The sequence below is a fragment of the Pleurodeles waltl genome, chromosome 7 (genome assembly GCF_031143425.1).
Source record: "Pleurodeles waltl isolate 20211129_DDA chromosome 7, aPleWal1.hap1.20221129, whole genome shotgun sequence".
Taxonomy (NCBI): domain Eukaryota; kingdom Metazoa; phylum Chordata; class Amphibia; order Caudata; family Salamandridae; genus Pleurodeles; species Pleurodeles waltl.
Window position 1 is genome coordinate 1,335,638,973 of NC_090446.1, and position 12,502 is coordinate 1,335,651,474.

A 12,502-nucleotide genomic window follows, 5' to 3' on the forward strand; every position below is an offset into this window, starting at 1 on the left:
AAGAAAGGTGTAAATATAATTGGCTATCAAAGATGCTAAAATACGTTTTTTTGCAGAAGATTAGTGGCGTGGCAAATATCCCTTAAGAATTGCTTAAAGAGGTATGTTCCTTAGCCTCCCCCACCCATATCTCAAGAGATTGAGAATTCACAACTTTTTTGTGACAAGGTTGCAGGGTTTTTAGAGATAACATTCTGAAAATCTACTCAGATTTTCCTGTTCTTCCCACAGAGTCTGCTAAGTCAGAAGCTGGGATAGCTGATGGGGAGGACAGGGGGCCGATTGTGGCAAAGTTTGGACCTCTGCCTGCCGATAAGATCAAGTCCCTTATTACAGGGATTAATTTGGTTTCACTGGATGCTTCTTTTCCTTCAAGGGTGTTACATATGGCTATAGAACCCATTGTCGAAGCATTGGAGATAGTGTATGCAGAGGTGTTGGAACTGGGGGTTTACCCCAGCCTGGAAAGAGACAAGTGTCATGCCCCTGAAAAAGAAACCGGGAGGGGACCCTTGCGACCTTAAAAATCTATGTCCTATCTCCCTCCTGCCTGCCCTTGCCAAGGCACTTGAAAAGCATACTAATATCAAGAGCTAGTCAGCTATCTGCTTGCTCATGGCTGTTTGGGCCCCTCTCAACATGGGTTCAGAAAAAATCACAGCACAGAATCTGCACTGATTGCCACCACAGACACCATTAGTAGGCAGGTAGATCAGTGGGGTGCTGCTATCCTAGTTTTACTGGACTTATCGGTGGCCATTGATACTATCTCGCCCCAACATATGATACAATGACTGTATCAGGCAGGACTAAGGGATATGGCCCTTGAAATACTTGAGATATTCCTTTATGGCAGATCTATCATGGTTAGCTGCTGTGACTATAGATCAGCCCAGTTTCAGCTTCCCAGTGGAGTCCCTCAGGGCTCGTCCCTCAGCCTGACCCTTTTTAATTTGAACGTGGCACCGCTGGCAAAACTGGTCCGCTCTTTTGGATTCCAGGCGTCCTCCTATGCGGACGACACCCAGCTTATTGTTTCCATTAGAGACGACTGGGAAATAGTGGCAGATAGGCTTCAAGATTGCAGGAGGTTAGACGCCAATGAATGGGTCAGAACTGGCTGAAAATGAATGGGGACAAAACTGAGATTTTGATATTTGGGGCCAACACTTCTATCTGGAGTAACCGTTAGTGGCCTGGGTTTTGTGGTACTTTGCCTAGCACCATCTCAGTAGCTAAGAATTTGGGGGTTATGTTCCACTCTTCCCTGACTTTTGACATGTAGGTTAATAGAATTACGAGCACATGTTTCTGGTTGGTTAAGATCCTAAACAAGGTTTTGCCTTTCATGCCTCTAGAACTCAGACCCACGGTGGTCCTGGACTGGACTATTTTAACGAATTGTATTTACATATCAATCAATCTGCTCTGCATAAACTTCAGATTGTTCAAAATCCGAATGCCCGTCTGGTGCTTGGTCTGCCAAAGTTTTCCTCAGTCAAGGAGGGTCTCAGGAACCTGCATTGGCCTGTTAGGTAACGCATTTCCTTTAAAACTCTGTGTCTGACCCACAAAGCCCTGCATTCTCAGGATATCTGCAAGGGGTGCTTAAGTGGTACTCTCCATGTCGCCCTTTAAGGTCTGCAGACCTCAGATTGTCCCTGGTACCTCATTGTAAAAAAGTAAAATGGGGTGATCAGGCCTTTTCAGTGGCTGAAGCTCTGGAATTCTTTGCCTGCCCAAATTAGAGGAATCAATTCACTTTTTTTGTTTCGCAAGCACCCCAAAACATGGCTGTTTTCATAGTAGTTGGTGTATGGATTGTGTCCTTTTTTTCTCACTCCGCTTAGCACTGGTCTGAACGTGCTTTAGAAGCATCAAAAACACAAAATATAAAGTGTTTGTTTTTTTCCCTGCAAATGACATCAATGAAGCATCTGGGGTGCTAAAATCACCATCTTCCCAGCTTTCAGGAACAGGCATACTAGAATCTGAAAACCAAATTTTTCAACACAGTTTTGGCATTTTCCTGGGACATAGCCCATTTCCCTATTTTTTGTGTTTTGATCCTCCTTCCAGTTAGTGCTAGAAATGGGGATGAAACCAATGGTGGATCTGAAAAGTAGACACAATTCAGAATTCAGCAAGAGGTCATTCATGTAGATACTTCAAGGTTTTCCTATAGAAAGTGACAGTTGAAATAAAGAAATATTGAAACTGAGTTGAGAAAAACAGCCAATTTTGTTTATGTTTTCATCTGTAACTTTTTCTAGCTCTGGCAGATTTTCAAAAGCAATATATTGTTATGTCCGCTGTACGCTTTTGGTTGCGGGGATTGATAAGGCTTGTAGGTTCACCAAGAACACCAGATACCCAGAGCCAGTGCTTAATTTGTAAATAAAAATGTGATGGTGCCCAAAGCTCTCCTCTGAAGCATGCAGCTGCTGCAATTAAATGTCCGAGCACAGAATCCTGAGGGAGTGTAATCCTGAAGCCATCTCGGGCCTCTTCAATCCATTTACAGCCACTCCCTTCCCCTTCAGCTCACTCCTGCAGCTTTCCGCTGCTGCTCCCATTGTGACGCTTTTTTTATTTTCTCCTCCTCCGTCTTTACCATATATGTCTTTTGCTCACAGTAAATGCTTGAGGCAGAGGAATAAGTGCCCGCCCTCAAAAATAATTGCTGGTGCTCTGCACCGGAAACAACAAGAACAAATTAAGCATTGCCCAGAGCCAATAAATGAGGTATACCTTGCAGTGAGTTTCCATTGTGTACCGGGTATCCAGCAATTCATTTGGTAAAATATAAAGAATGAAAAATAGGTATCAAGAAAACCTATGTATTTCTGAAATGGGCATAAGATATGGAGTTTAGAAGCAGTGGCTATGAGCACATCTCTGAATTTGGGGGTACCCATTCTGGCATGTGGATTAGAAGGCATTTCTCAATATGACTTCTTGGTTACACACTGTCTTACATTTGGAAGGCACAAAGGCAGAGAAAGACAATTGGTAATAACACTAGTTCTACTATTCTGTGTTACCCCAAGTCTCCAGATAAAAATGGTATCTCACTTGTGTGGGTAGGCCTAGTGCCCAGGACAGGAAACACCCCAAAACGCAACATGGACACATCACATTTTTCTACTGAAAACGACTGTTTTTTGTAATGTGCCTAGCTGTGGATTTTGGGTCTTAGCTCAGCCGGCACCTAGGGAAACCTTTAAAACCTGTACATTTTTCAGAACTAGACACTAGGGGAATCGAGGTTGGGGTGACTTGTATGGCTCGTACCACATTTTTCTACCCAGAACCCTTGGAAACTTCAAAATTTGCCTAAAAAAACACATTTTCTGCACATTTCTGTGATGGAAAGTTCGGGAATCTGAGTGGAGTGACAAATTTCCTACCACTCAGCGTTCCCCTCAGTCTCCGGATGAAAATTATACCTCACTTGTGTGGGTTGGCCAAGTGCCTGCGGCCAGGAAGGGCCAAGAACATGTAGAGATTGAGGGGGCACCAAAGCGTGTTTATAAGCGCAGTTTTCTAATATACATTTTTAGGCTGACTCTGCTTTGGGCACCCACACAAGTGAAATATAATTTTTTTCAGGAAACTGAGGGGTACACTGGATGGTAGGAAATTTGTGGTTTATTTCTATTTCTGTTAGAATATGGCACAGAAATGCAGGAAAATGTGTGATTTTAGTCACATTTTGAGATTTGCAGAGCATTGTGGGTAAGAAAACTTGTTGGGATCCACAAGAGGCATACCACCCTGTACTCCCCTGGGTGTCTACTTTTCAAACATGTTTAGAGTTGGTAGATTGTCCCTGCACAAGAAGCGAGCATGCTTCCAAGTCTCTTACTTCTGTGATGTCCCAAACACTCAAATTGTGAAAAAAACTCCCTTCATTTTTGGTAAAAAGACCTCTCACCCACCAACCTATTTGGTGGCATACTTCATCGTCCCACCCGAGACACCAAGAATGTCAGAGGTGTGCTGCAATGCCTGATTACAGTGGAGCAGGTGTTGTTTGTGAGTTGAATTCCCAACTGAGAGGAGAAGTGCAATAAATACGTCTTGTGGCTACCCACCATTATTTTTACACACATACTGGTTGGATTTGGCACGAGGGTCAGTGATGTTTCAATATACAAAGTGTTATTAAGAAGAGACTTCACAAAAATGAAAGGCACTTTTAATAATTGAAAGGTCAAAAAACTGAACCAATGACACAGCTCGTGAGCTGTAAAGCAGCAACAAGGCACCAACCGCTTTACAGGCTATTCACACTCCTTTCATACATGACACACACAATACCATGCACACCACCAGCTGTGGGCCCCGCACATTTCAACATTCATAACAAGAGACAATGTAGAGACAATGTACATTCTGGCAGAGAAAGATAGAAAAGACAATTATTACTGCAGAACCATGTAGTCATCAAGTACGCACACATACTGGTTGGATTTGGCACGAGGATAAGTGATGTTAACTATATAAAATTTTATTAACAAGAGATTTAAAAAAATGAAATGCACTGTTAACAATTGAAAGATTAAAAATTGAACCAATGACTCACAGCTCGTGAGCTGTTACGCCGCGTCAAGGCACCAACCACTTTACAGTCCATTCCCACACCTTTCTTATGTAACACGCAGACCATTCATGCCTCCAGCCACGAGATAGCACATTACAACACTCACATCAACCGACAGCGCCATTCAAGGGCCTAACACTTTCATACACCCACATGCCCGACACAGCAATCACACGAATCACAGACTGCTGAAACTGAACAAATGTCATCTTTGACTCTGGAGAACAATCCTTGAATACAACAAAAGCATTAAAGGTTGCTAAGTGGAATAAATGGATAGCCAACGTCTTATATCAAATGTAAGCCTTTAGAACAGCAGTGTAAGGTGCCAACTTCAGACCCGCCCATGTGCATATTACAGTCTAAAATGCACACAGGTTTGCGCACTTCTGCAACCTGATCCCAAACAGTCACAGGTGTTTCATTTTGGATGGTAGTCAGCATGTACACATCTCTCCACTCTGCAAATATTACAGCTAGATGTTCATCACTATGCACAGCACTGCACTGTCCCCGCTCAAGATTTTTACAAACAAGCTCTCCTGGGTAACCTTTACGGTTAAAGTGGATTGTGCCACAAACAACAGTGTCCACTTTGATCCATTACCTGAACAATTGCACATCAGTGTAGAAGTTATCTACATATAAATGGTGACCTTTGTTGAAAAGTCCTCTACCAAGTTTCCACACAATCTTCTCACTAACTCCAAAAGTGGAGGACAACCAGGGGGGTAAATACTGGAATTCCAACCAGTGTACACCCTGAAATTATAGACATATCGAGTCCTACTCTGAGACAGAATATACATCTTAATTCCATAACCTGCCCTCTTGCTAGGAAGCTACTGCCTAAACACCAAACAGCCCTTAAACAGTACGAAAGACCCGTCTACAGCTATTTATTTCCCTGGAACATAGATCTCTGAAACACAATGTACAAAGAGATCAAGGACAGGCAGAATCTTAAAAAGACGGTCACAATCAGTGTGATCTTTTGGCAACGCTAAAGCATTATCAACAAAATGCAGCATCTGAAGCAGAAGCAAATACCGATCACAATTTATGGTTGCAGAAAATATAGCCGTTGTCATCAAGGAACTAGTAGACCAATATGAAGACAGCGATGGCTTCCTTATCAAAACCATCAAAAAAGTTGAACCCAAAAAATTCATCACATCCAGATTTGTTAGAGCCCACTGGGTAGCTCTAGAGCAGGGCCTAAGTTTGGCACTGCTGTCCCTCCCCTCAAATACTGTTCAGCACACAAATCAATCTGTTCAACAATCTCATCCAAAAATACATCGTCCATAAACAACTGTAAGAAATTTATAGCTTAAAGGTTTTCAGTATTCACTCTACACCCTGCGACAACAGTAAAACAGGCAATCGTGTTTGGGGCAACCGTGAGTCCAGCTCTTCCAATGGGAAGCCTTGCAGCCCCAGGCTGTAATCCAGATGCCTCTTGCTGCACATCAGTGTCCTCCTCTAAAGAGGCACTTCATCCACACTGAGACTGGCTTCATCTTCAGATGATTCCTCTCAGACAAAAAATTTACTTCCAGAATCTTGGACTGCCACAGATGCAGAGTCAGTCTCATAATCATGGTCAGAGGAAGATTCAAAAAGCATACCAGCAACCTGCTGAGCAGTCATCTTGCAGCTAGCCATAATGCTTACTAATGAATGAATCTTGACAAATAAGTCAACAACAATCAACACTGTGTTAAATAAGTAGTAAACAAAGTGTGGCTTTATCACAAAAACCTATACACTCAAAGATAATACCACTCACTTGCCAGAGACAGCTAGTCTGCACCTACTCTGCACAGATGCAGCAAGCACCAATGATATCCCACTAAAACTGAAAAAAAAAGAAAAATTACGCACGAGACAGCACAATACACATCGTGCACAGATGCAAGGAGAATTTCACACAGAATAAAACAGAAGCTAAATATGCAGCTATTATGACACCATTTACAAAAAACACATTCATGCAGGGAAATGATACTCATTTAAAGCAAATAGTACAAAAAATGTTTTCTTACAAAACACATGCAACTACACAAACTGAAAATCTACCAGTGATGAAACAGCAATTAGGAATCACAGCAATCACAGCAAAGCAAATTAAAAGCTTTGCACTAGAATAAAAAGGAGAAATAAAACATTACAATCTTAAATGCATAACACAAGAAATAAAACAGTTAACATTATAATAGGCTATGTCAGAGGTTCCCAATCTGTGCGCTGCGGCACCCTGGTGCGCCTCCAAAACTACCCAGGGGCGCCGGGACGTAATGGCTCAATATTCAGAGTGCAATTTCTTTCATTTTTCAAGCTGGCTTTCAAAATATGTTTTGCTAAGATGAAACTCCCTCTAGTATCACTAGATGGCAGTGTGTCATGCAAAATAGCACAGAAATTGCTCCTATCTGTCAGATCAGTTAACACAAACTATGAGCAATGCAGAGATATAAACACACGCACGTTTTGGACTTAAGTATGTACGGTGTCACTTTTAAGGAAATTGTGGTATTGTTTTAATAATATATTTTATTTTATCCTGAAGAGCACTGTTTTTAGTCTTGTTAACGTTAGTTGGTGGGAAGACTTTTTAACATCTTTTGTAGTGTATGAATAAGTTCTTAGAACTATGATAGTATGCAACATGTTTAATGCATAACTGTGTTTTTACTTTTTTGATATGGTGTTATGTGGACCTCCATCGGAGTTTTGTACCATAATAAGAAATGAATTGACACAAACTGTGACACACGACTATAGTAAAAAGGAATCAGAGACTGCAGACAAATACTGAGGTCTGAGACAGGAGAGTGCAATGACTTCATCAGACGCTAGAAGAGACAGAAGCAGAGTTAAGATAATGGTGGCTGCTGGAACATTTAGTAAAGTACTTTAGTAAAGTACTTGAAAATGAAATATAGTAGAGCTGATTAGTGGAGCTGCATTCGTATATATTAAAAGTGGCTCCTTGACAACAAGAATGACCTGTAGGAGAGTTCCCTGTGCTGAAGGCAATTTTTAAGGAACAAAACATAGTTTTAAAGAAAATCCATATGCAGAGCACTGTTTCCGTCTTAACCAATGAAAGGTATTTTATTCATTAAACAACTGTTATATTTTTTTATTTTGCTACATCTATGATTATAATAGCTTCATAGTTCATACCAAGTATTTTTGAGGGAATAAAATGGAAGAATTCCAGAGGCCGGGCTTACAATCTCCCCCCCCCACCTCGCCCAAAAAAATATAACATAGTGGGGAGCCACAGCCAACTGCCAATAGGCCAAGGGAGCCACAGGTTGAAAAAGTTTGGGAACCACTGGGCTATGCAAATCAGCAGCATCCTCACTCCCATCCTCAACACCTCCATCAGGACTGCCACCCCCCCAAAGCATGGAAGCAAGCTGATGTCAAGCCTCTCCTTAACAAACTATCCGCTGATCCAAACAAACTCAAAAATTACTGCTTTATTTCACTACTCCCCTTACCAGTGAAGGTCCTGGAAAATGCCATCAACAAACAGCTCTCTGAATACCTGGAAAGACAACTACAGCACAGAGACCGTCCTTATTGCTGCAACAAACATCATCAGGTCCCTCCTTGACCATCGAGAGAAGGTTGCCCTGATCCTCCTCGACCTCTCTGCAGTGTTCAACACCATTCTCCACTACACCCTCACCTCCAGACTCCGCATCGGTATCTGAATCAGCGCCCTCAAATTGATCCATGACTTTCTCACAGGACGCACTCAGAGAGTCTGCATCCTACCTTTTACCTTGAAAACAAAGAGTACCTTTTGCAGCGTCCCCCAGGGATCCTCACTCAGCCCCACCCTTTTCAACACCTACGTGATGCTGTTGCCCGAGATTGTTCTTTCCCATGGGCTGAACATCATCTTATATGCCGACGACATTCAAATTATACTCTTCCCCCCCCGAAGACCACCCCACCCTTAGAGACAGTTTCAGCAACGCCATGAGCCACATCACTGAATGGATGAAATCCAACTGCTTGAAACAGAACACAGACAAGACGGAGGCGATCATCACTGGAAATAACACCTCCCCCTGCAATGGACAACCCCCGACTGACCACTCGTGCAATCTCGGCATCATCATCGATAGCAAACTCACCTTCAAATGACAGATGAATGCCGTGACCACCTCCAGCTTCCACAGCCTCCGCATGCTACGGAAGATCTTCAGATGAATCCCCATCGAAACCAGAAAGACGGCATTCCAAGCCATCATCACCATTAGACTAGACTATGGAAACGTCCTTTACGTCGGTCTCCCAACCCAGCTCCTCCACTGCTTCCAGACCATCCAGAATGCAGCAACGAGACTAGTCCTAGGCCTCCCTAGGTGGATCCTCATCACCCCCTCCCTCAGAGGTCTCCACTGGCTGCCTGTGCTCAAGAGGTGCAAATTCAAGGTTCTCACCCTTGCATATAAAGCCCTTCTCAACATTGGACACAATCTCATTAACCACAGACTCTTCTCTCAGCGGCCCGCTAGAGAACTCTGTTCCACTACCCTTGCCTTAGCTCAAGACCTGAGAATTTGACGCAGTCACAGCAGAGGGCGCTCCTTCTCCTACCTTGCCGCGAAGACCTGGAATGACCCCTCCCACGCATATCACACCCCCCCTCCTCAACTTCAGGAGGAAGCTCAAGACATGACTCTTTGATGAGTAGATACCAGTTTGCAGCGATTACCCACAGCAACTGGATACCCCCCGGGGTGATAAGCTGCGCTTCACAATCGAATGATTGATTGATTGATTGTCACTACCCAAATGCCAGTCCACACACACCGCAAGTCAAGCGCTAGTCCACACATACTGCCAGCCGAACTCCAGACACACACAAAAACTTTCCCTGGTGTCTACTGGTTTTCTAATTTAGATACTGGTTCCTCTCTCCCGATGCTTCAGTGTACAGTGCAACCTCTCCCCCTCCCACGGGCAGGAAAACCTACCTTCTCTGTCTTGCGCTGGAAGCCAACATCATCAAAAGCCAAATGGCTTACAGCACGTCGGGTGGCTTCTGATGATGTTGGCACGTGCCATGCACGCCAACATCATCAGATCGCTGCGGGGGGAGTGTCTGGGTGGCAGTGGAAGCCCTTCTGCGGCCATCCCCTGTAGGGTAGCTAAAATGGGCTGTCCACGAGGGGAGCACCAGCGCTTCCCCCGCGGGCCGGTGCAAGGACAGTAATGGTTCCATCCTCAGCACACACCCACCAGTGCGCATGACGAAACCTTTCAGTCATGTGCACCAAAAGGGTTAAGAGATACAAATTTTAGTAGAAAGGAAATATCCACCTGCACATTCAAATTGTCAGTCAACTCACCTTATAAGAGCAAACATGTTTGAACTACCCAGTATAATTATGTCTGAAGTTGTATTTAAGTAAAGTGTACTGCTGTATTAAAGCCACAATATTGTGTGGTAAGACGATATTGTGTAGAAATTACTTTTTAACAACTCTCCAATCTAGTTTAGTATTTTGATCTGTGCTGCAACAGTGATGCTGATTGTAAAATGAGTATAATTTTCATGAAAGCACCCATTTTTCAGGACAGGATGGCTGCCACACATGTGTGTAAGCGGGTGATATAGGGGGATTTAAGCACATTCGTCAACGTGATGATGTCTGTGGTTTTCCCAATTCAAAATGGCTACCTCGTGTCTACTAAGCTCACCTACTATCAAACGTAACACACTTGTTAACGTGAAAACAGATAACAGGAGACAGTTGGAACAGAGATTCAAATTTCCTTAAATAACGTACCTGTTCACTTTCTGCAAGTTCTTAATTTCTGCAAGTTCTTAGTTCCTTCAAGAGATATTTTGGCTTGTAACACTGCATGCACGTTCAAAGACCGCGCTCTACTGAAACTGTTCCAATTTTGGTATTTTTGGTGTATAGTCTGAAACAAATGTTTTTTTGTGCCAGAGTGATGTACTGCTCATCGTCAAATCTGTAAAGACTGCCTTCACACGTAGTAGCTTTTAATCCTTTATTTAGATCCAGTCATAAACCCTGACACACATACATGGGAGGTAACGGTTCCTCACCTCTTGTCGTATCTCACTGTCCCTACATTCCAGCTTTCCACAATGGCCTACATTCTACAACTATCTAATGAAGTACGGTGTCCAATAAGGGGTCAAAACATAATAACATATTTACATTGCAACAATATGTCATTGTTGTTAGTCCTACCTTGAAGCAGGAAATAGCAATGGCACCTCCAATCTCCAGTAATTCCCAGTAATTACTTCTGTCCCGGCTGTAAGTATTACAGATAAGTAGCTGATAACAACCTTTGAGATGCAGGGTGAAAACATGAAAAATTCCTTAAGTGCCATCTTAAGTATTTACAATATAGTAACAGTGCTAATTTGGTACTTCAGTTTTGTAGCAAGAAGTTGCATTATAATTGTTGATTGCAGGGGCGGCTCCTCCGTTAGGGTGGAGGGGCGTCACCTAAACCCCACCACCAGCAGCAGGAGAAGCTACAGAACCTTTCACAACCTGAGGATAATGAACTATGTTTATTATTCCTTCGTTGTGAAAGGGGCAGGGCATCTAGGATGACGAGCATTGAGGGGAGTGCACTGTGCACTCCCCTCAGAGCACGCATGTGTTTGGTTGGCCATCTCATGCGAGGCTCCCTCCAGCCCAACAACACAGTTGCCAGGCTGGAGAGAGCCTGCAAAGGCTCCCAGTCTGTGCTCTGAGTGAATCCTGACGCTGCTTTAAGCAGCATCACGATTGGCCACAGGACAGGCTGGGAGTCTGTGCCTGCCTGCAGCGGCGGGAGAGGCAAGGAGTGAGGTAAGTTTTTATTTCATTTTATTTTATGTTTTTAAATAAATTTTAGACCACAAAGACCCACCCCCCCCCACTTCGCGTGCCGCACCCACCCCACTCGTTATGAGTGAAGAGAACCACGACTGGTTGATTGACTATCCATAAAAGTTTTCATTGATCTCTCTAGTGCTCATGGTTCAAAGGAATTTGCACACGTTGCTGCTGGAGAAGGTCACCCGCAAGAACACCCCCTTTGAAATGCATCTTCACACATATGCATTGCCTTAAAATAGACACATTGAGGGATTGAGCCTATTGCAAAGATAGTTATAATTTGTTTTTTCTGAGACCATTCATTTGAACAGGAGAATCCCCATTGACCCTGTTCTTGTGAGTGTTGGGCCAAATGCTATAACCATTTGTTTATGAATAAACTAGTCCCCGACGTGCGTTCTTCTGGCTTCCAGTTTAGAATTCTAATACCCCTACAAGAGAGCTCCTCAGCTTTTTAAATGAAAGGTTGTGGAAATAAGTAGTGAAAAGAATAATTCACATATGTCGAGACAAAGTACAGACACAGTGTGACTTAAGTGCAAGAGGGCAAAGAACCAAGTTAAAGTCAGGAATAGGCATCATTTCGGTAGAAAGAGAAACAAACGAGAACCAAGAAGCAGGCATATGTGCAGATTAGTACAGGAATTCATAGCTGCATACAGTCATTCTGAATGGTGAAAAGTTTTCAGCGGGGTGTGCAACTTAAGGGCCAGATTTACTCAATGTTAATGCAACGCGGCACAGCAAGGCAAGTTGTTGCGCTACATGCTACGGGAGAGAGCTTAACAGCATCATACTTACAAAGGTATGACTCTCTCCCTGCGCTTCCGCACTTGCGCCTGCCTAACGTCAACGGAGGCAGCATAGCACCATATCACAACGGTTCCTGCCTAGAGGTCAGAATTATTTTTTGTTTCGGAGTATATAGTTTCCTGCACAAAAACTATCCTGAGAGGCATATACCCCTTTCTATGCGTGCTGCACAATGATGAAG

At 43.3% G+C, this 12,502-nt stretch overlaps 1 protein-coding gene across 1 annotated transcript in view; it reads left to right on the forward strand.

Moving 5' to 3' along the window:
• The window catches only part of LMTK3 (lemur tyrosine kinase 3), a 200,960-nt gene that overhangs the window by 174,502 nt on the left and 13,956 nt on the right, over positions 1 to 12,502 (forward strand). The gene's annotated exons all lie outside the window — the stretch shown is intronic.